This window comes from Danio rerio, chromosome 4 (assembly GCF_052040795.2).
Source record: "Danio rerio strain M-AB ecotype USA chromosome 4, GRCz13ab, whole genome shotgun sequence".
NCBI lineage: Eukaryota > Metazoa > Chordata > Actinopteri > Cypriniformes > Danionidae > Danio > Danio rerio.
The window spans coordinates 54,890,515-54,915,364 of record NC_141024.2 but is presented as its reverse complement, the minus strand read 5'-3'; the positions used below and the strand labels follow the sequence as shown (position 1 = coordinate 54,915,364).

Below are 24,850 nucleotides of genomic sequence, written 5' to 3'. Positions count from 1 at the left end.
CGTATCATTACACAGTTGATTCAGAGCTCGGCAATAGTGTAGTGGACAGTGCGTCGTTAATGATCAACAGAGCTCACAGCGGAGCGAGTTCGAATCTAGTAGGAAAATATAGGCCTACCTATAATTTAAGATGCAGGACATCGTTCATATGTATACATTCACGCACACACACCTACATTGTTTAATATAATATTTTTTTCAGGGTTTCCAAATGCTTGTGTGCATTAATTGCAGCCAATTTTAAAGCTCCATCAGTCACTAAAGGACACTGATAATATGAAATATGTCCATAGTATAAATGTGCAGGTACAACTTAATTTTCTGTCCTCAATCTTTTGGTGTTTCAACTATTAAACTCATTACTGCTTCATCCTACCAGCACATATGTGATGACCCCACCTCATCACTATATGTTGAGGCTAAATGGTTGATTTTCAGGATGTAATGATTCAAGTGTATAACACTAATATAGTAAAAAAAAAAAAACATAAAGCAAATGTTGCTTTACACAATGTTCATTTTTATGATATTTGTATTATACAATTGAATCATTACTGGGCACTACATTGTTACTTGCTGGAAGACAAAAGATACCCTTTTCTGCCTTATACGATGACACCCTTCCTACAGCCTGACCCAGAGGAAATCTCAATGACCCAAGCAGACAAAAGAGTGCTAAGAAATATAATTTGTCACAAAAATATATTTTAGTCAAATATTTTGGTCTGTTAATTTCTTCATTTCCTGAAATAAAATGAATTAAATTTTTACACTAATTTATACACGCAACTATCAACGTGTAACATATTTTTTATATACATTTCTCACCTTAAGGTGATGCTCATGTGAATTTATTTATCTTTGAAGATGAAATTGTACAGCTACTTTACAATTTGAAAATATATTTAAAAGATTTTGTGATCCAAGAGTAAAATTCAAATATGGAAAAGTGAAAATTCTTACACTTGTTGTTAGTTGAGGCAGAAGGAACTTCGTCTGTATGCAAATTAAAAAGCATAAAAAGAACCTAAAGCTTCCTGACAACAATCACTTACAACAGTGACAGATTGTGTGATTTAAGTATAAAAATCTACCACTGATGAGCCTTTATTAAAGGACGGAGCAGCTCCTCTAACTGGTGGCCCACAGCAGTTAGACAGGCCTCTTTCTATTAGCTGCATGACAGAAAGAATATTCTAGAGTGTTAAATAAAGAGCTCCAGTAATTAAGTATTACCTTTTATGATAATGTGTCTTTGTTTAATGACTTTGGACAGAGTTCTAGCTCCAGAAAGATTACAATTTCTATAAGCCTTATTAGTCAATACACATTTGTATTGTGGTCTTAAGAAATCAATGGCAAGAAAAATAAATGCATGAATGGTTACACAACATACTCAAAAAGCATGCTAAAAGAAAAGTTTAATTTTTCATTACAATAAAATGGAGGGTGGCATGTGTAATTTAATGAACTAACGAATTTTATTTATTTTTTCTTTTCTTATCTATTTCTTATTCTATATTTCTTTCCTTCGTTGAGGCAGATGTGTAATCTGTGATTAAAACATCCAGCTTCGCCTCTGTAAAGTGCGTTGCCCTTTTTTTCTCACCGTGACTTTCTATGGTGACTCGTGAATTCGGCGATCTACTGAAAATGCCTTCAGGTGTGGGCCGTGCACGCGCATTAACCCGCGGTTATCTTCAGGAGGTTGATTTAACTAACTCTTATCACCTGTTTTGGAACCAACATACTCGCTGTAAGCAGGTTTTGGGTAAATCAACCGAGAGTTCAGGGTTTAGCAGATGGTAAGTTAACCCAGCTTTCTGGAATACCTCCCTGTTCTCATCTGCAAACACTGAGATCCGGATTCGCTTGTAGTCTTCTCTTCATAAAGACGCGGCTCTAGTTGCTGGTGATTGTCCTGTCTCTACAGATTTGGAAAGTGAGCGACCAGTGCTCTTTGTTTATTCAGTTTGTTCGTATCGAATTAAGTTAACTATTGCACTGAGTGCAAACTTGTTAGCACCGCATTTTGTGACCGGAATAACACACGCGGCTTTCTGACGCTACCTGCCATTTGCATCTAAGTTTCCGGGAAATGCAGAGTTTGTTTTTCTCTCATTCGCCTTGCGGTATCAAACATTGCATGAAAAATACACGCTTAGAGCAGATCCTCGAATCAAATATCGAGTTTGTCGCGAGGGGCATGAATGAATTCCCTGAATGAAAGAGCCAGTCCAACATTTAATAATTTGGCAAATAATTCGACTACAGATGTCCATGTAGGTTAAACACCATCACTTTCTCCTGTGTGTATTTTGACTCGCGCGTGCCCAAATAGACACTCCCACACCCTCCCACTTTAGTTCCTCCGACACTCCCCCCTAAACAGAGCTGGACACGCCCTCTTTTCTGACTTTTTCCAAAGTAGAGGTGTGAAAACACCCTGCTGAAACGATGGGGTTTCATGGCCCTTTAAAGCAACTGCCAACATTTATCACAATCACATATCAAATAAAAAAAAATGCACTCATGCGCGCACACACACACGCGCGCGTACACACACACACACACACACACACACACACACAGAGAAAGTGCTGCAGTAAAATGTGTTTCTCTCTCCTCAATGCTGACCATGCAAAAAAAAACTAAACAGCAAAAAACAAAAAATATTTATTTTATTTTTTAAAGTTTCAAATAAATAAAAAATAAGCATATGAAAAGAACATACACATACTCTCTCTCTCTCTCTCTCTCTCTCTCTCTCTATATATATATATATATATATATATATATATATATATATATATATATATATATATATATATATATAAACTAGGGGTGTAACGATTTATCGTTGTACGATTTATTGCGATGCAAAAATGTCTCGATATGCATCGTGGCGTTATGACGATTTGATTACGATATGACGTCCGTTTTCTCTTATTAGTTGAGCTGTTTACACGTGAGCTACGTTCCACCTGCTGTCGCACGTGAGTTCAGATTGCAGCAGCAGTAATGTTAGCAGACCAAGATGAGTGGAGTTGAAATAGAGGATGGCCCATCCTCTCAAAATCAGACGTCTGGCAACATTTCGGTTGTACAGTCATTGCTCTAGACTCGTCCGCTTTTTAACACGCATACTGGGTCAAACATCCTAAGTTTTAAAGTCTTCACAGTTATTTACATACTTTGCACAGCGACTGGGATACCTCCTAATGGTGTTGAAAGAGTCACATACTGTATTTATAAGGTACAATTCACCCTAAAATATCATTCTGTCTTCATATAATGATGTATTGGCCGCCGCAAAATCACACAAGACGTGAGCTGTTACTACAGAGGGCGGATGATAGACGCGCGCGTATGGCAAGCCGTTTTAGCATTTAAACCTTTGATCTGACTATCCATAAATATATTTAGAGATATCTCTAATTATATTTTGACTAGTCATAATTATAATTCGACTAGTCAAAATATAATTAGAGATATCTCTAAATGAATTTAATTAAATATGAATATATTTATGGATAGTCAGAACAAAGGTTTAAATGCTAAAACGGCTTGCCATACGCGCGCGTCTGCTTCAGTGAACAGAACCTGCAGGTTGTGACTAATAAAGTAGTAAACAACATTCAGTTTGTGGAACAGAGTGATCTTTCAGGAGCCGCGTGGGAAGTATAAACAGCACTTAGCAGTGGAAATGAAACCGAAAACGTACACATTATTTATACAATCATATGGAAATTTTAGAGTTATGAATACGACGAGCATTAACCCTTTTGAGTACAGAGGTACACAAAAATGCACGTCAAAATGATACACTTGATAGCGCCAACATCAGCGACGCCGAAGAAATAGTAAACCTGCCTAAATGCTGAAAAGAGCCACGACTGTCCTGTGTAATGAAAAAGACGGCCACCCTGTCACTCATCATGCCCAACATGAAGACAGCCATCCATAAAAACCTCTCAAACAGATACACATAAGTTCAGGATTATCTTATAGAACTGCTGATTACCTGGAAATGTGGATTTTTTTTTGCACACAGAAAAAACACAAGTGACCAAGCAAAGCCTTAAGCTCTTACTGTTAAACTCAATTGACTAGAAAGCTTTTTTTTTTTGCACCTTTACTTATATTGTTCCTTAATTTTGTCTCTGTCATTTCAATAATATTTTTTAAGAAGTTTTTAAATAGTTTTATTTTCCAGAGACAGGCCTGTTTAATATATTTTATAAAAGAAGGTTCAGTTTAACAAGTTGAAACAAAAGAAATACATAAAAAATAGTTTACTTGGTAAAATTTGCATTTCAGTTAAATTTTCAATTTTTATTCCAAATATCGTGATACATATCGAATCGTGAACACTATATCGTGATACACATCGTATCGTTACACCCCTAATATAAACATGTTTGTCAAACACAGGCAGATACTGTGTCAATTCTCAATAAAATTTTTTAAAATAATTATAAAAAACAAAAACAAAGTCGGCAACACCGAAAATCCAAAGGATCCAATCTTTTATTGTTGTAATTATTATCTACTTTGAAATCTCATGACCACAAACTTTTCTATTGTTTCTAATATAAATTCATAGGTGGAAACACAGCTCTGAAAAATACTTAGCAACAAACTCACAACCTGGGACCTGACAGTGGAGCTTTAGTGTGTGGATAGTTATTTGTATCATATTTTTTGTGATTCCCTGTGATGATTTCTGTGTACATGATACCTTACTGAGGTGATGGAATTTATTGGTTTTTATGTGCATAAACTTTTAGCATCTGTACATTATTGCAATATTCAATATCCAATAAATAAATATACGTTAAAGTGAGGAGAGGCTAACTAGCTAACAATGTAGCTTTCAAGTACACAGTTGAAGATAACAACAATATAACTTAAAACACAGCCTTATTTTAGAAACCCTCAAAAACATTTGAACACATTTTACCTACTCATTGTAGATTCTTATTTAAAGCCTAAAACATATCAGACTCTACATCTGAATTGATAGACAGAGAATAGAGCGCACTCAGCAGTAAACAAATCAAACACCTGGCTCCCTTAAAGGGCCGGCATTTTCTGAAAACTTTTTCTAATATCTTTGTGTTTAGAATAAAACAGCCTGTGGGAGTGTGGTGAGGCCTAAATCATTGTCTTCTGCCTTTAAAATGCACGTCTCTATAAACAGCACCATAGAGCATCAGAGCAAATGGGACAAGCCATTTTAAAGCCATTTATTGTCACAGTACATAAAGTAAATTACTGTAATTTATCCTTTGCATTACACAATTTTATACAAACTCTACTCCTTTTACAGTAAAATACTGTTTCATTTCATTACAGCAAAACACTGGCTATTTTGCAGTTATTTACAGGGTAAGAGTGCAGTTAAGCTTTAACCCTAATTAAGCACATCTGATCAAACTAAATCTAAAGGTAGTGGGTTGAAGCAGGGCTGGAACTAAATTATGCTAGGCTGCAGCCCTCTAGTAGTGTGACACCCCTGGAGCATAGCATATTTTCAAATCAACTGCCTACATTTATCACAATTATGCACATATTGTTTAATAAAAACAATTAAAATATGCAAACTTCATCCATAGGAAAAAAAAATAAAATAAATAATCTGATCCTCATGTAGTTCCAAAAAACATAAAAATTACATGATTTATACATTTATTTAGAAAAGCCTTTATACTATACTGTTAATGCCACTTTTACTTTAATTGAAGTTTTCCAAACAAATTCATTGAGTCTCTGCAAACATATATGTACGTGCTGTTTAAGATATTTTTTTTTTTAAATAACACATTTTTACTAGTCATTTAGCAAAATACTAATATTCAGTTGAAAGTGCAATTGAAAAGCTGAACTATAGGTTAAATTAGGCAAATTAGACTAATTATAGAAACGTAAACAAAGTTATAAGAATTATTATGACAATTTCTTTGCTCTGTGTGAATATTTTTGCCTTTAAATACATTTCATCCATATCTTATGCTTAGCTTTTAATGATCTCGGTGGCATTGGTTGACTCCTGATACTCAATGTTAAAACATAAAAGAAACCAAAGAAAACACATGGCTGCAGTGAAATTCAGCTTATCATCAATGCAATGTCCCACCTTCCCCTCAATACTGCCCATTCACATATCAAAACTGAACAGTAAATATATATATAAATATATAAAATTATATAATAAATATAAATAGCAACATAAAGCATCAGAGTAGATGGGGCAGTAATGGTTGATCAGTAATTTACCATTTATTATGACAGTAAATATCTGTAATGGGTACATAGAGTAAATTACTGTGATTTATTATTTGCACTAGAGAATTTCATACAAATCCTGCTTCTTTTACAGTAAAATTCTGTTTCCTTTCATTACAGCTAAAAACTGGCTATTTTACAGTTATTTACTGCATAATCTACAGTAAGGGTTAACAGTGTAGGGTGCATTTCCCAAATAACATCATAACTCGCGGCTGAACTATCATAGTACGATGCATAGTTTAGAAAAAGAATGATGTAACAACGAGTGTTTCCCAAAACGCATAGTTTCTCTGTTGCAGATCCATCGCTTGAACCATGTTAGTTATAACGTAAAACCCCCATAATGATGCTCTAATCTGGGTGAAGTAACTGCTTCTTTAGAGAAGAACCCATAACTTCTTTGTGAAAATTATTGTTTTACACGCACACACATTTAAAATACAATCCAATATTAGATTTGGTAAAAACATGCACTAGCTTTAACTGAAGTGAAGTTTCATAAACTAATTTCGAGAGGAGCACGTGATATGATTGAGCACAGCTGGCCACTCATTTGTAATCAGTAATAATCCAATCCGAGTGATCCTAGCCTACTATAAATGGATCACTCCCTAACTTTTTCCCCTTTCTTCATTTTGGAAGACCAAAAGCCAAGAACGCGCAACTGCAATCGAAGCTTGACAAACCAACAAACCAACCAACCAACCAGCAAACAACAAACAAGCAAGCAAGCCAGCCTGCCAGCAGTCTAACAACCTTGCATCCAACAAATAAATCGACATAATGGAACCAACAAGCAACAACAACAACGCCTTAACCACCAGCGAGAGCTTCGCTCTCCCCGACACGCCCGCCGCGGCACAACGCTATACAGCCCCGCAAACAAAGGAACCCAAAGCCGATGCCACTGTGAGAGGCCGCAGGCCAATCCGCGCCGCAACTACACAACACCGCCAGATTTCTCCGTCTCCAATAACACCAAGCCGTCACCTACCTTCACCAGCTTCCTCGTATGCCTCCGCCAGATCATCATCTCACGTCTCCAACAAGATTACCATCCCTGAGCTCCGGAAAAACCTCTCAGATGCAGGAATCCACATACCTCCACGATGCAATAAAGCTGATCTCCTGAAACTCTACTCCGCTATCGCTCCTCAATCCCCGCCCACCATGGACGCCGCAAGATCTTCCCGGTCACGTCACGCTCCACAAACCACGCCCACCACGGACAATGCAAGATCCTCCCGCTCTCGCCACGCCCCCTATCCTCAACATTCTACTTCACAGACCGAACTTTCTCACCCAGGACAATCAAAGAAAGCCACCCAGAAATGTTCAACTACCAGCAAGAAAACATCAAGACCACACATTCAAGAAAGCCGGACCACCCCAGCCATATCATTTCAACACACAGAAACACCTCTCGCCAATATTTCCACTATATCACATGCTAACCAGCCTTTCACCACCTCTCTCACTTGGCCTCCAGCTCCACACTCTAGCTCCACCCCTAGCCCCCCATTACACACCACTGCCATCAGTCATTCTCATTCTCAGCCCCCCATACCTAATCTCCCTCATACATCTACACAGCTCATTCATACCACCTCTAGCTCCATTCACAACGCTCAACCTCTCTCTAACCCCTTTACTCTCTCTAGCATTCCCCCCTATAATCCTCCCCCTTCCCTTCACCAAGCACTCACTCACTCTTCCAGCACTGATGCATCTCAACATCCCACTGTCCCTTCACAAATTTCTTCATCACACCCCCCGTACACCCTTTTCACAGCCAACCCCCTCCCAGTGCCACACAACGCCACAGTCCTGGAACCACCACCCGTCTCGAATGCTGCAAAAAACCTCATTTTATCAGGTGCTGACATCGATCTCTCATCACTCCTTTCACCCATTACACCCCCTACGGCAGAACGACAGGTGGATTGCGGCGAATTCACACTCACGCTCAAATCTTCAAACACCACTCAATCACGTTCTCTCTCGTTAGCAGAATTTCAGGTAGTATTTTCTAGATTCACTGACATTATTTGCTCTGTATTCCCCCATAGGAGGCGCGAGTTGAACGACTACATGGCCATCATCTCAGAGCTCGCGCTCTCCTATGGAGGTACTCATTTCTATACCTACCACAAATTATTTTCCGCCAAATGCGCTATCAGAGTAACCCAGTGGAATCAGTGTCCTTACTGGGGGGCGTTGAACACTGACCTCCACAACAGGGTTTTTCTAGGTTGCCGCAATCTTTCCTGCGCGGTCTGTCGTTCCTGTCTTCACCCTACCACTTCCTGTCCCTTTATTATTCCCTCTTCAGATAAATAATCCCCTAACCCAAGATCCACTAGCTACGTTCCCCGTCCTTCTACTTCAGCTATCCCTGCTCTACTTCCTCCTTCTCTTACCTCCTCTCAGCTTTCTTCCCCCTCTAACCCATGCTTCAGTTTCAATATAGGCAGATGCTTCCGTCACCCTTGCAAGTTTCCTCATACATGCAATTATTGCGGGGGAGCGCACGCCCGACTAGTTTGCCCAATCCTGAAGGCTAATAAAAAATCAAGAAATTATTTATCGACTCCTGTCAATGTGTCTCAAATTGCATCTGAATTATGTTTTCATCCTGACCCTAACCTTTCTGAATTTCTAATTTCAGGTTTATCCTATGGATTCCACCCAGGTGTTTTGACCCTGCCCTCTTACAACCTCGCTTGCCCAAATTTACAATCTGCCATTGCTGAACCAGAAGTTGTAGATCAATTGATCAAAAAAGAGATCGACAACAAATTTATGATCGGTCCTTTTTCCACCCCCCCATTCAGCTCTTTTCGCATCAGCCCTATCGGTGTTGCCACCAGAAAATTTTCTGACAAAAAACGACTCATAATTGATCTATCATCCCCCCATAACTCCACCTTTTCAAGTATCAATAGCCTAATTGAATCAGACCAATTCTCGCTCAATTACCATGATATCGATCAGGCAATTTGTTTAATCAAATCAGTTGGTCGTAACGCATGGCTTGCTAAAGTCGACATTTCCTCCGCATTTAAAATAATGCCTTTACATCCCGATTTCTGGCATTTGTTTGGCATTAATTGGAGATCCAAATTTTACTTTGCAGTCCGTTTAACCTTTGGATGCAAAAGTAGCCCCAAAATATTTGACATGCTTTCGGAGGCTATATGCTGGATTCTCACTAATAATTATGGCGTGTCGCATCTCATCCACTTACTAGATGACTTTCTCATCATTTCCCCTCCTAGTGAGCCACCCGCAAGACAGTTAGCGATTACTCAAAAAGTCTTCGCTAATCTCGGCATCCCTCTAACTGAGGAGAAAACGGCCGGCCCTAGCACCTCTCTTGAGTTCCTAGGAATCAAGCTGGATTCTAAAAACTTCCAAGCTTCACTTCCTAAGGAAAAAATTGATCGAATCATTTTCCTTTCATCCATCTTCCTTGAGAAGCAAATTTGCACAAAACGCGAACTTTTGTCCATCCTGGGACACTTGAATTTTGCCATGCGCATAATTCCTCAAGGTCGCCCCTTTGTCTCTCACCTCCTCCAAACTGCAGCTTCCATTAACGGTCTAGAAGAAACTATCCCCCTGTCTGAAGCTTGCCGTAGGGAACTCAGCCTTTGGATTTCCTTCCTTAAGTGCTGGAATGGCTGTTCATTTTTCTATAGCGATCTGGTGTCAGCTCCTATAGACATCCATCTGTTCACCGACGCTGCCCCTTCTGTAGGGTTTGGAGGTTATTACCAGGGTCGTTGGTTTGCTTCTCCATGGCCTTCACAAATGCTAGAAATCCCATTGCCCTCTCAATCATCAGCTCTCTTTGAATTATACCCCCTAGCGGCCGCAACTATCATTTGGGGTGACGAATGGTCTGCTTCTAGCATTCTAATTCACAGTGATAATGAAGCAGCTGTTCAATGTGTTAACAAAGGGCGTTCTCATTCCCCTACTTTAATGCCTTTCATTCGTCGTCTAGTTTGGACATCAGCTAAAAAACAGTTTATCATTACTGCAAAACATGTACCTGGTTTCAAAAATCAAATTGCTGACTCTCTTTCTCGTTTTTCCTTCCAGAGATTTCGGCAGTTGGCCCCAGAAGTGGATCCACATCCTACTCCCATCCCTCCATATTCAGAGATGATATTGCCCTGAATCATCACATGCATAACTTACACCAAGCATCCATCTCCCTCATTCTAGAAGCAGTAGCCCCTAGAACTATACAGACTTATGTCATAGCATGGAGCGCTTTCAAAAAGTTCCACACCCAATACAACACAAGTTTTCCCAATTTTTCCCTCCTCACCATTACATCTTTTATCACATACCTACACACTTCCAAAAACATTCAAGCTAGCACTATTAAGAGTTACTTAAGCGGGATTAATTTCTTTCACAAATTGATATATGGCTCCCCAGCTGAATCAATTTCTAACCCCCAAACAGGCCTTCTTATTAAAGGCATCCAGAAAGTACATCCCTCCCCCCCAGACCCTAGGCTTCCCATTACACAAAGAGTCCTCTCCAAATGCATTTCTACCCTCCGCAAAGGTTATATTTCCACAAATACAGATCGCACTCTGGATGCCATGTTTAATCTGGCTTTTTTTTGGATTTCTTAGATGCTCTGAATTCACCATAACTTCTAAATTTGATCCATACATTCACCCTACCATCTCAGACCTTACTTTGTTCGATGAGGGAACTCTTTCTTTCCTCATAAAACAAAGCAAAACAGACCAGACACGCAAGGGTCATTTCATCTATATATTCGACCTCCCCTCACCCACACTTCCATTTCAAACACTCATCAAACACTCATCAACCTACTTCTACCCAAGAGCGAGGGCATGACCCAGCCACCTTCCCTTCCTCTTTTCCTTCCTTCTAGACTGAGTACCATCAGTTTTCTCCCCCAATAACATAGTATTGGAATTCATCCAAGCCCACTTGTCACCCCGCCACCCAGGCCATTTTCTGCAGGAATCTTCACAGCCCCTTCCTGTTTCCTGACTCCTGCCAGACCCTGCCCCCCCCTAAGCTCTGACTTCCGCAGAAGTGTTACCCCGAGCTACGACCCCCTCAGGGGTCGTCTCACCGCCCCTTCCAGGCCTTAGCAATCTTTTTATATATATATATCTATATACACCCGTACATAGATATATATTTATAATAGCGCTGTCACTCCCCAGCTCCATCTCCTAACGGAGTGTTCCTCGAGCACCTAACTCATCCCGTCACCCTCTAACAGGAGTCTTCAACGCCCAAATCCTCTTTCCCAAACTCCTGATAGAGAAGGCCAGCTTGCCCTGTTCCCTGGGCGCCGACCCCCGCAGGGGTCAGTCACTGCCCCCCCCAGGCCACTGAAACTCATTATATATATATATCTATGGACTTTGTTTATAGATATATATTTATATAGAGCGCTGCCACTCCCCGCTCTATCTCCAATTGGAGTGTTCCTCGAGCATCAACTCCAGCAGGAGTTCGCCAACTGCCACTCACCCTCTAGCAGAAATCTCCACCGCCCAAATCATTAATCACGATTTCTGCTGGAGATGGCAAATTAAACAAAAAATTGCTGCACCCAACTCCCGCAGCGTCCATTCTGACTCTCAGAAATCTCTTGATCACCCCCTCCAGGCCTTAGATTACCCCATTATATAATTATATATATGTATATACTCTCATATATGCATATATATATATTTTAAATAGCGCTGTCACTCCCCGCTCTATCTCCATTCGGAGTGTTCCTCGAGCATTTTTCTTGACTCTTTACGAGCCAACCCCGCCCACCCCTTCTGGCCCACCTTCACTAGTATCCCCCAAGCCCTTCCCCCGCTCAGGCTCCAACTAGAGTCTGTTTCAAACTTTGCTACATCTGGAGCCCCCTACTCTTTCTTCTGTTCTTTAAATCACTATATCCAGCAGCCGGATATAGTATAAAACTTTCTAGCCTTTGGGGGTAGTATTCTTCGAAATACGCGGCTGCTGTCCCGAGTCAAAGGCATTTTTTGGGGAAATATCGAGACCTTCCTGATCTCGGATCCTCTGATATGCTTATTGACCGGGCGGGAGCCCTGGGCTCAAATATCTCCGAGCTCAGGGTTCTCTCCCGGGACAGCATGCCAAACCTGCTATAATGCTAAGCATATCTAAGTGTGAACTCTTGAAGTGAAGTTTCATAAACTAATTTCGAGAGGAGCACGTGATATGATTGAGCACAGCTGGCCACTCATTTGTAATCAGTAATAATCCAATCCGAGTGATCCTAGCCTACTATAAATGGATCACTCCCTAACTTTTTCCCCTATCTTCATTTTGGAAGAATCCCCCCTTCCACCCCATCTCCTCCTTTCTTTCCCTCTTCTAAAAGGGGGAAATATCGAGACCTTCCTGATCTCGGATCCTCTGATATGCCTATTGACCGGGCGGGAGCCCTGGGCTCAAATATCTCTGAGCTCAGGGTTCTCTCCCGGGACAGCATGCCAAACCTGCTATAATGCTAAGCATATCTAAGTGTGAACTCTTGAAATATATGTAAATGGCACATACACATATAGGGTTTGCTTTACTAATATTATTGAGAAGTTGAACATTAGTTATATTCTATTCCAAAACATATCACGTACAAAAGCTAACACGTATTCTAATATCATATAAATCATAAAAATAAATAATTTATTATGAAATGAAATGTAATATTTATTATTTATTAGAAATGACAAAAATCATACTTTAATAATTTTATTGATGATGATGACGATGATGATTATGATTATGATGATAATTCTTATTAATATTAATAAGTAGGATGTTGTTTATTTATTTTTTTGAAAAGTCTACTTTTACAATTTAACACGTCAACCACTGCAGAAATTTCTAACCAGCAGGCTCATGTCATCTAGATACTCAATAAACAACCTACTATAAATGAAAAGAATTAACGTATGCTTTTTGTTTTCACAAGCTTTGAAAACGTAACATAAATTCCGCTTTTAATTAGGTCACCTTTAGCTTTCGCCATGAGGCTGTGTTCAAAATGACATCAATGTTTTCAAAGTGCACTGCGAAGAGAGCACAAATGTAAACATGAAGATCGCTTAAACTGAACTGTAAGAATAGGTTGAAAGCAAATTACACCTTAGAGAGATGCCCTTAATGCTTTTTTACTTTTCATAATTGCAACTTTGAATGTTAGAGTGTTCTAAATAAATAGGACATAGGGCGGAAAAGTGGCAATAGAACACAGCCAGGAACTGTATCGCGAACTAGCTCCAGAGCTGTAGTTGCGTGTCCTCAAGTTTGCGACGCTGTTTGCGAGTGTTTGTTGGAGCGGCGGATTTGGGAAACGGCTAATAAACAAACTATGGTTGTAACGACGGAACTTGAGTCTAGTTGGCTAACGATGGTTTTGGGAAACGCACCCCAGGTTTGTTCAATAAAATATAATCTAGCCTAAATAAAATTAAGTGAAATATTTAGTTTCAAAGAAGCCTATATTCAACTGTTTGTTACTGTTTGTGACAAAACCATCCGTTGTGCATGTCAATTACAATTTAATTCGTTTAATCAAGTATGTTTTTTACATCTCCCACCATGCAAGTACATACACACTTTAAAACACACAAACACACACTGTTATTTATTCTCATTCTTTCTTGCTTTATTAATATATCGTAGTGTATACTGTTTAATAATCAATTTACATTATTTATAAATAAATAAATAAATAAATAAATAAGCGGTGTTAATTTGCGCCCTGTCATGGTTGGTATGCACATGTGCAATGTACAGTCGTAAGGCTGCAGGCGACACTGCTCTCATCTTTCCAACAGAGTTTGTTCTAATAAAAGCCTGTTCTGCTTATTTAAATGTGTCATTAATAGTAACAGTTTAATATGGCTTCTCTGAAACTGTAAATATGTAACTTTAATTTAGGCTAGATTATTATTTAATTTACCAAACCAACATAATCTTACGGCAACTAGTGTTTTGGCGCTGAAGCATAGGACTATAGCAGACTTGTTTTGAAGCACTTCACTTTAAAGGTAATTCGTTATTCTTTTTTATAGTAGTTAACTGACCAATGGAAAATACATAAAAATTAAGATACAAATTTTAGCTAACGAAATTTATTTAAAAAAAATATATTTTTCCAAGAAACATATGAATTATATTTTCTAGCTAAATTATTAACTGTGCGGAGATGATTTGTTCTGTTCTGTGGAAAATAAGGATTTAATTAATTATTCTGCTTCACAGTTGCTGATGTTCTTTCATTTCATGTTCAGGCAAGGGAATAGCAACATTAGCAGAAAAGTATACATTTAGATTTCAAAGAAAATATATTAATTTTAAAAAGGAAACATAAAAGTTTATCGGAAAACTTTAAAGACACCATGACTCTTCATTTAATAAACACTTTATTCGCTATACTCACTCTGACAATTTTAAGTTTTTAAGTCATTTTAAGTCATAAGTTTACATACAACTTGCAGGAAAATTTTTTTGTAAAAATCTATTTCAAATTGCATGTTGCATTTAGTAGGCCTACTGGCCTAAATAAACTTTTACATCACAAACAAATCTATAATCATTACTTTTGCTGGTGTAAATTTTGTGCACGCGCTTGAGTGCGGAATAGGCTATACACATATAATTCTGCATCTTTTGTTTAGGTGTGGCTAAGCCCCAGTTAAAAAGGAATCATAAGTTTGATCCTATTCTAACGAATGCCTTTAAATAATGTAGTAAGTTGTCTGCAAGCATAAGTGTTTATTGAAATTAAAATAAGAAAAAAAAAAACAAATTTAATTTGAGATAAAAATATTGTTATAGTAATATTTGTGACTGCTTTGAAATAATGCTCGTCGTAGACGTCACAGGATGACAGATCGTGTAGTCTGGCACATTTATGACAAGTAAAGGTTTTTATCAAGAAAAAAAATCGCATGTTCTCCTGTGATCTGATGGGGGCTTAATAACGTGGCATAGTTCATAACAATCAATACCATGTCTGCTACACCTCACTGCACCATTGCAAATGCATGTTTAATTTTCCCCATCTTCATAACCAATTCCCTCACGTGGATGCACTGTGTAATATGAGCTCATCATTTCTAGGTTATATCAGTGGCTGCTGTTAATGCACAGGCCAGGTAATCAAAAAATAGGCTTCATATTTAATTATGGATGGGTCACAGACTGATAAGATCAATCATTGGTTCTGCAAATTTTAACTACCTTTTTTAGAATATTAAAGGGCTTTAAGCTATTTATTTATATCTCCATTTTCACACAGAGTTTCTAAGTTCTCTGTTCTTTCAACAGAGTTTGTTTTGCCAACACATTCTGCCAAGGTAATGGGCTCAGTGCTGCAAATACATTGCAAAGCATCTCCTGCTTATTCAGATTTGTCATTAATAGTGAAAACTATTATAGGCTTTTATATAGGCTTCTTTGAAAGTGTCTATGTTTCACTTTCATTTTATTTATGCTAGTTAAATAATTTATTTAACAAACGAACACAATCTCATTGCAATTCTTGTTTTGGCAGAGCAGACTTGTTTTAAAGCACATCATCTCAAGTGTTATTAATTATCCTTGTTTATTGATAACTGATCAACAAAAGATACATTAAAAATAAATAAAAATATTATAGCAAACGAAGTTAGTTTCAAAAATATATTTTTTCCAAGAAAAATTCACGAATTATATTTTTGTTTGTACCCCTCCACTAATTATACTTATAATTTAGAAAAATAAGGATTTAATGAATTATCCACTGTAATTGTATCACAAATCTCAGTATTATATTTGTAAACAATTTAATAAGTTATTATTTTTAAGATTATGTCTTTAGCATCTGATTTTTCCTTGCTGCTGCATGCTTTCATTTCTCAGTCTCTCGATCACAGCAAGTTCAGGCGAGGGAGTGTTTATTAAGAAACCCATGGCAGGAAAATATACATTTAAAGTTCAAAGAAAATATCTTTGTATTAAAAAGCAGTAGCGTAGGCAGAAAAGAGACTCTGCCTGCAACAGAAAAACTGGGTGAGCCACGTGTATTGTCAAAATATTATGAAATTAAACGTGCCCCTCGATCATTCACAGGATACTTATTTTCAGATAGCACACACAATCTAAAATCTTTCTCTGTATCCCGGACGTTTTTAACTTATCTGAATGCATTCGTTTACTGGATCCTTGGACTGAAAGGTTTACAGGGGTTCACTGGTTTGAAAATATGTCTGATCGTAAAACCTGCTTCTTTTTTTCTAATGTATTTTCGTTGTTATACACTAATTCAAATGACTTGGTTGTGGGAGACGGAGCGGGCGCAGACACTAATTGAAAGTGTCAAATTATTCTTTAAATGTATTTTATAACTATGAAATTTAATTACTAAACAAATTGAAGCATTAAGAATTTGCCAAGAAATGTCCCACTTTACCACGGTAAAATAATGCTATATATATTCTTCCTCTTCGATTCCCGGAGGTATAAATCGGGCTAAAACTCCAGTATTTGAGCCCGGCTTTAAATACAAGATAAAAAAAAAAGCTATTCTCCCTCGTTAGATAAGCGGTTGAAAGTGGATAAAAGAAACACATTTAGATGCAAGGTGTGAACGAAAATTGTTGAAGGAAATGTAAAAATAAATAAATAGTGTTTTTTTTATTAATGTAACAAACTTATTTTCAACATTTTATTTCGTATGACATTTTCAGGCAATATGTACCTATTGCATATTTTGTTTGCACAACAATAATATACATGTCAACAAGGTTACTGATCTTCTGTACAATAAATAAAATGAAACTTTTATTTCTTATTTTTTGATTTGTGCAATTGTATTCATGGAAGGTGTGACTTATTATTACTTATTATTGAGAGAAAGAATCAAGTAAAAGTTTGCAACTTTAAAAACATTTTCTTCATGACTTTACTGAAATATTGTACACAAATTTCATTGTCACTGGTGCTCAGTTTTGCTACAATAATGCTAAATACAATTGATGTACTTTACACACACACACACACACACACATATATACACGCACACGCGCACGCACGCACACACACACACACATAGTACATTTTATTATGCACATCTTAAAAATATGTTTTTCTTGAGAAAATTGTTTGTCTATATATCGAATTCAGCCTATAATTCAAATGTTCTCTCTGTGTATGTTTGAGTGTACTGCGTGTACAGAAGTAATATATGTAAAATGAAGAAATTATGACAGATTGTGGTGTTTAATTTGTCATATATACTGCAATACCTAAATTATCTTAAAATACATGTTGAATTAGAACACAAATAGACAAATGTATTTAATATTCTACAGTTTGAGTAAAATCAACATCATTTCAACGTTGGATAGACAAACCAATTAAGTCGATTATCTGTTGAAAATGTGTGGATTCTATAACGTCGTTTCGATCGACTGAAAGTCAACATCGATTCAACCTTGGGTAAGTAACCAATTGCGTCGATTTCAGGTTAGACTTGAATGGAGTGCCTGACGTCATTTCAACATTACCCCGATGAGCAAAACGATGCTGAATCAACGTCGGTGATCAACGTGGGTTCGATATCAAAAGAAACGTTGATTTTAGGTTGAAATTATGTCATTTTGCTATCTGGGAAATTATCATCTTATCTTTGTTAGACACAAAATTAGCTGAACCCAGTGAATATACAAGAGAGAATCACATCAGGTGTTAATAAAGATAAAAAATCAAGAGAAAACAAGACTTAAACTTCAGCTGAAATGTTGTTTTATTCAATATCTCATTTGACTTTACATTAAAATTCAGTTTTCTTTATCAAATACAAACTCATACACACGGCAACATCCAGTGAAATGCTTATACGACCAGCCATGACCTTAAAGACAACAAGATTATAGATGAGAAATAAATTACTGAATGAAATAAGAAATAAAATATAGACAAACTTTAGTCATAGGAAATATATCTGTAGAGAATAACATAAACACATTAAAACCCGTGGCTATACAACTGTAGAGAACTTTAGCTGTAGACTGACTCCATGTACAGTGACACCATAACTGAACTGAACTAGAACCGTGGTTCCCCTTCGGGGGGAACTCCAGCACTATAAGTGGATTTGATGTTCTAAATCCACATATGGGAGGTTCAGTTCAGAAGCTACTCGTCTGTAAGAGTATTGAACGGGCCAATTAAGAATGAATTGGCAGCGCAAGCCTGCGCAAGTGAGCGGCATAAGCAATCAACTGAGTATATAAGCTCACCTGGCGCCAGCAGACGCTATCCTTTTCGCTTCAGAGACTTTTCTGATCGAGCTTCATGAGGGTTCCTCCTGCTGTCTACAGCCATTTCGAGCGAACGAGTGTCTCCCGGTCCAGAGCGAGTCCACGCAGCGGCAGATGGTCGAGCAGGGTTTCTCCCTTGCCTGGCGTCCCTTTGGGTCCGGTCCTCCAGAGCGGTGCGTATTGTTGCAAAGCATCCTAAAAGAGCAACACAGTCGTGCAGCACGTCCTTTTCAGGACGGCGCTCCGACTGTGCGTTTCTGGTTGCGGGGGTTTCCTGGCTCCGGATGATGGGCACGATCACTGCATTACATGTTTGGGGGTCCAGCATGTTAATGTGGTGCTCGGGGGCGGTTCATGTCGTCACTACAATGCCATGACCGTCGCGCGGTTGAGATCGCGGCAAACTCTCGTGAGAGAGCGAGCCACCCCAGTCGCCTCCTGTTCTGCAGCGGGCGCTCGGGCAGATCTGAGGGTTCCAGCGAGAGATAATCCGCCGCCTAAGGGCTCGCGGACCTCTCGCTCCTCCAAGCGCTCCATCCAAGCTTCGGGCGCTGGGAGTGATCCGTCTAATCAGATGGTAGCTCTCACGCTCCCTGACACCGGAGATCAGATGTCCTCTGCGGCATCGGAGGGTGGGCTTTCATTGTCCGACGATGATCCGGACCCGCTCGCCCCCTTCGGGCAGGTGAGCGCTGTCAAAACGGATACTGAAACGGATGTGTTAGCCGTGCTTTCCCGGGCTGCTTCGGCCGTGGGTTGGAGATGGTTTATCTTCCTTCTCCCAGCCCCCAAGCCCCCCCTCCGGAGTCAGGGTGCGGAGCCAGAGCGAATCGCTCTCCTCCAGCTCTTCTGTGGGACCCTCGCGCTCCCCGGATCAGCACACCCGCTCCGCGCTGCCCCTCCGCGGGTATGTCAACGATTGCTGCGATGACGTCATTAGCGAGGGCTCTGCCTGCCTGGTTAGCGCGGGCCAGCCCCTCGCGGTGGCTTATACGCACGATCAGACTCGGCTATGAACTACAGTTCTCCAAACGGCCTCCCAGGTTCATGGGCGTGTGTTTCACCAGGGTCAATCCCCTGTCCGCCCCTGTCTTGCGAGAGGAGATTGCTGCCCTCCTGGCGAAGGGTGCAATCGAGCCGGTACCTCCGGCCGAGATGGAGAGCGGGTTTTACAGCCCGTACTTCATCGTACCCAAAAAGAGCAGTGGGTCACGGCCAATCCTAGATCTGCGCGTTTTGAATCGCTGCCTTCACAAGCTGTCGTTCAGAATGCTTACGCAGAGGCGCATCCTCCGATGCGTTCGTCCTGAGGATTGGTTTGCAGCCATAGACCTGAAGGACGCGTATTTTCATGTCTCCATTCTTCCACGCCACCGTCAGTTTCTGCGGTTTGTGTTCCCCTTCGGGCTCCCTCTGTCTCCGCGGGTCTTCACCAAACTCGCGGAGGGTGCCCTAGCGCCTCTGCGGCTTGCGGGCATCCGCGTACTCAATTATCTCGACGACTGGCTGATTTTAGCCCACTCTCGGGAGCAATTGACTGCGCACAGAGACAAGGTGCTCCGGCATCTCCGCCTACTGGGGTTGCAGGTCAACTGGGAAAAGAGCATAGAGGAAACTCGCCCCGGTGCAGAGGATCTCTTTTCTTGGGATGGAGCTGGACTCGGTCACCATGGTAGCGCGCCTCTCCGGAGAGCGCGCTCGCCTGCTGCTGAACTGTCTGAGGGAGCTCGACAGCAAGTTAGTGGTCCCACTGAAATATTTTCAGAGGCTCCTGGGGCATATGGCTTCCGCTGCGGCTGTCTCGCCGCTCGGATTGCTCCATATGAGACCACTTCAGCACTGGCTTCAATATCGAGTTCCGAGACGCGCATGGCATGCGGGCACACACCGAGTCTCTGTTACTGCGCTGTGTCGCCGCACCCTCAGCCCCTGGAACGACCCCTCGTTCCTGCAGGCCGGTGTGCCTCTGGGACAGGCGTCCAGTCATGTTGTGCAGTCATGTCCAGCACAGGCTGGGGAGCCGTGTGTCGCGGGCATGCAGCTGCGGGCCTGTGGGTAGGTGCCCAGCTGCATTGGCACATCTATCGCCTAGAGCTGTTGGCAGTGTTCCTTGCTCTCCGCCGTTTTTCTCCGGCGCTGGAGCAGCAACACGTGCTGGTCAGGACAGACAGTACGGCGGCGGCGGCGTATATCAACCGCATGGGGGGCCCGCCGTCTGCTCCTCTGAAGTCACCCGCGGCTGAAGTCGCTGCGCGCCATTCACATCCCAGGTATGCTCAACCGTGCAGCCGATGTGCTCTCACGGCAGCAGATTCACTCTGGAGAATGGAGACTCCACCCTGAGTCTGTCCAGCTGATATGGGCGCGATTCGGGGAGGCCCAGATCGATCTGTTGCTTCCCCCGAGAACGCTCATTGCCAGTTGTTTTATTCCCTGACCGAGGGCTCTCTCGGCATGGATGCACTGGCCCACAGCTGGCCTCGGGGCATACGCAAGTATGCGTTTCCCCCGTGAGCCTGATCGCGCAGTTAATGTGCAAGGTCAGGGAGGACGAGGAGCAGGTTCTGTTAGTTGCGCCCCTCTGGCCCAACCGGACCTGGTTATCAGAGCTCTCCCTCCTCGCGACGGCCCTCCCTTGGCAGATCCCTTTGAGAGAGGACCTACTTTCTCAGGGACAAGGCACCGTCTGGCACCCTCGTCCCGATCTCTGGAATCTCCACGTGTGGTCCATAGACGCGAGGAAGACTTAGGTAACCTGCCGCCCGCGGTGGTTGATACCATCACTCAGGCTAGAGCCCCCTCTGCGAGGCGCGCCTACGCCCTGAAGTGGAGTCTATTCACTGAGTGGTGTGTCTCTCGCAGAGAAGACCCCTGATCTTGCCAGATCAGTGTTGTGCTCTCTTTCCTTCAAGAGAAGCTGGACAGTAGGCTGTCGCCCTCCACTCTCAAGGTTTACGTTGCTGCCATCTCCGCTCACCATGACATGGTGGCTGGCGGCACCGTGGGAAAGCATAACCTCATTAATCCAACTCGCCCCCCTCTCACGCCCTCTTGGAATCTCGCCCTCGTTTTCACGAGCCTGCGATTTGATTCCTTCGAGCCACTCGATACAGTATCTTTAAGATTTCTGTCCCTGAAGACAGCTCTGCTGGTCGCGTTGGCCTCCATTAAGAGGGTCGGGGACCTGGAGGCATTTTCGGTCAGTGACTCGTGCCTGGAATTCGGGCCGGGATTTTCTCACATTATCCTGAGACCTCGCCCGGGTTATGTGCCCAAAGTTCCTACCACTCCCTTTAGAGATCAGGTAGTAACCCTGCAAGCGCTGCCCCCGGAGGAGGCAGACCCAGCCCTGTCCTTACTTTGTCCAGTTCGCACTCTGCGCATTTATGTGGACTGTACTCAGAACTTTAGATCTTCTGAGCAGCTCTTTGTCTGTTATGGCGGACGCAGCAGGGAAGTGCCGTGTCTAAACAACGTTTATCCCACTGGATTGTGGAGGCCATTTCATGTGCTTATTTGAGCAGTGGTCAGCCGCGCTCCCCGGGAGTGCATGCGCACTCCACTCGGAGCGTTGCATCCTCTTGGGCGTGTGCGCGTGGCGCTTTTTTAACAGACATTTGTAGAGCTGTGGGCTGGGCGACACCCAACACATTTGCAAGATTTTATAATCTGCGAGTGGAGCCGGTTTCCTCAAGGGTGTTAGGTACCTTTGGTGATTGAGGAAACAACTCGGTAGGTGTTGTACACGCTTGCGGTGCCTTTTTTCCCTAACACGGAGAGATATGCACCCTCCTGTCTGTCAGTAAGTTCCCCATTCGGTGAGCCCTGCAGATTCCTCCGAGGCCCCCAGCACTGACTCAGCGGAGGAGTCACTTGCTGGCCCATTACGTTGTAGGTCTGCCCGCTGGTCAGCCCGCGTTTTGGGTATAGGTGCCTGCTATGGCCGATCCCCGCTGGTGATCCCCATATGCTTTCCCGCCACGGTTAAGTTCCCCCCCTGGGCGGACCCGTGCTTTCCCTATCTGCTAACCACCTTTTATGCGCACTCCCCCTTTTCAGGGTTAGTCCATATGTAATTCCATTTGTTCCCCCTATTGGGTGCGGATGGTCTCCGCAGCGTCCTCCCTACTGGGATGGCACGCTTCCCAACGTACTGTCGTGTATTCCTAGAATTATCTAGACGCTAGCGACTTCCAAAAAAGATAACTATTCCGTAAAACTTATTTTGATGTGGGATAAGTTAGGGCCAAGGGCACGTTGGAGGACCACGCCTCTCATGAGCTGGGCGCGTCACGCTTGCCTGACCGCTCCCTCATGGTGGGTGTTGGTAAGGTGCAGTCATTATGGCGCTTTCAATGGGCTCCCATACGTGGATTTAGAACATCAAATCCACTTATAGTGCTGGAGTTCCCCCCGAAGGGGAACGTTCGAGGTTACTAAGGTAACCCTTCGTTCCCCGAGGAGGGGAACGGAAGCACTATACTCCGTCGCCATAATGACTGTCCCTTAGCTGTTAAAAGTCTCTTCAGCTTAAAAAGGATAGCGTCTGCTGGCGCCAGGTGTGCTTATATACTCAGTTGATTGCTTATGCCGCTCACCTGCGCAGGCTTGCGCTGCCAATTCATTCTTAATTGGCCCGTTCAATACTCTTTTAGAACATCAAATCCACTTATAGTGCTTCCGTTCCCCTCCTCGGGGAACGAAGGGTTACCTTAGTAACCTTGAACGTTCCCAAACTTTTCAGCACGCGACCCCTAAAATAACAATACCAGTGACTCGCGACCCCCAATATCCCCTAAGGTGGTTATAAATACAGAAAATTTGCATGCAATGGCGCACACACACACACCAATAGACCAAAGTCTATTCTTCGTTTAATTTTTTTAATGTATTTCAGTGCTGTAAATGGGCCAGCAAGTTTAACCTGGTGTAATAAAATCAATCTGCTGCATCTGACGCTATTGCTGTCTTTAATATAATGTATTTACCCCAGAGGTCGCAATCCAATAAAACAAGTAAATAAGCTACTATAGTAACTATAAACGACTGTTTTTTCTCTTCAGTTGGTTATGGATAAAATATGGTAATTCTTATGGTCTAATAATAATAAGTAGATTTTTCGGAAATCACCAGGCGACCCCCCTTCATTGTTCCGCGACCCCTCAAGGGGTCCCGACCCCCACTTTGAGGACCACTGAACTAGAATACACACAAAGATGTGTGTGTGTGTGGAGTGTGTAGCTGTGGCTGAATGTGCAAATGTGTCCACAGACGTGCTGAATGTGTGTGTGCTGTGTGTGTTGTGATTGAGGCCCCGTTTACACTAGTGCGTTTTAGTTTTAAAACGGCGTTGTAGAATGAAAACGATCCGCGTCCACACTCGCGTTTTACCCAGCGTTTCTGAACAGCTCTCCGTCCACACCAAAACGCTGAAAACGCACATCACGTGACCACACACACACTCTCGGGCAAGCGCTCCAGCTTTTTAACCCAGATGAGAGCTCTGCTTGTCGGACTGCTTATCACGCATCTCCCGCTGGATCTAATCTCACTATATTTGCTAAACGTGATATTTCATTCATGTTGTTGTCTTTATCTAACGACATAGGCCAATTCCCTGACGTTGGTCATTGGAATCTATTAAGTTACTTGTTCACAGGTAACATGTTTTGGTTAAGCGCAAAGATAAGTTAATGATTAATCCAGGTACATTGACTGATCGCTTGCCTTTATTTGCTACAATGTATAAACTTATTGTATGTTATACTTTTATAATCATCGATTATTAAAACTGATATTCAGCAAAAGAGAGGCTGTGTTTCGTATTTTCACTGGAATTGAAAGGAGGCAGTTGTTATCGGCTCCGTTTCGTTATAAATATGCACACAGTGAAGATGACGCTCATATATGCAGCACGGCGCCTCAACATTTCTGCTGTCTGTTAAGTTGCTAATATTAAAAAGAAAATAGGCAGTTCCTTAAATCATGTTTACGTTTTATTGTTGAGAAAGTGAAACAACGTAGCAAAGGTGATGTGAATGAAGTTATAAAGTACACTGTTCCCTGTGAAGATTTACCCGTGTCCTCGGTATGTTTTCCATATCAAACTGAGAAGGGGGAGACTGCAGCCTTGATCAAACTTGCGAAGTCTTAACTTACAAGAAGAGGATGCGAGACTGAACTGTGTGTGGGCTACTTAATATTCAGGAAAAGCC

General features: G+C 41.6%; 1 protein-coding gene and 1 long non-coding RNA gene across 2 annotated transcripts in view; both read left to right on the top strand.

Moving 5' to 3' along the window:
• Window positions 1-24,850, top strand: part of LOC108183502 (uncharacterized) — a 226,544-nt gene that overhangs the window by 70,686 nt on the left and 131,008 nt on the right. The window lies entirely within an intron of this gene.
• The window catches only part of LOC147844945 (uncharacterized), a 48,955-nt gene continuing 30,368 nt past the window's right edge, over window positions 6,264-24,850 (top strand). The window contains exon 1 of the long non-coding RNA XR_015483856.2: window positions 6,264-6,381. This is a non-coding gene — a long non-coding RNA (uncharacterized LOC147844945). The remainder of the gene's footprint in view (window positions 6,382-24,850) is intronic.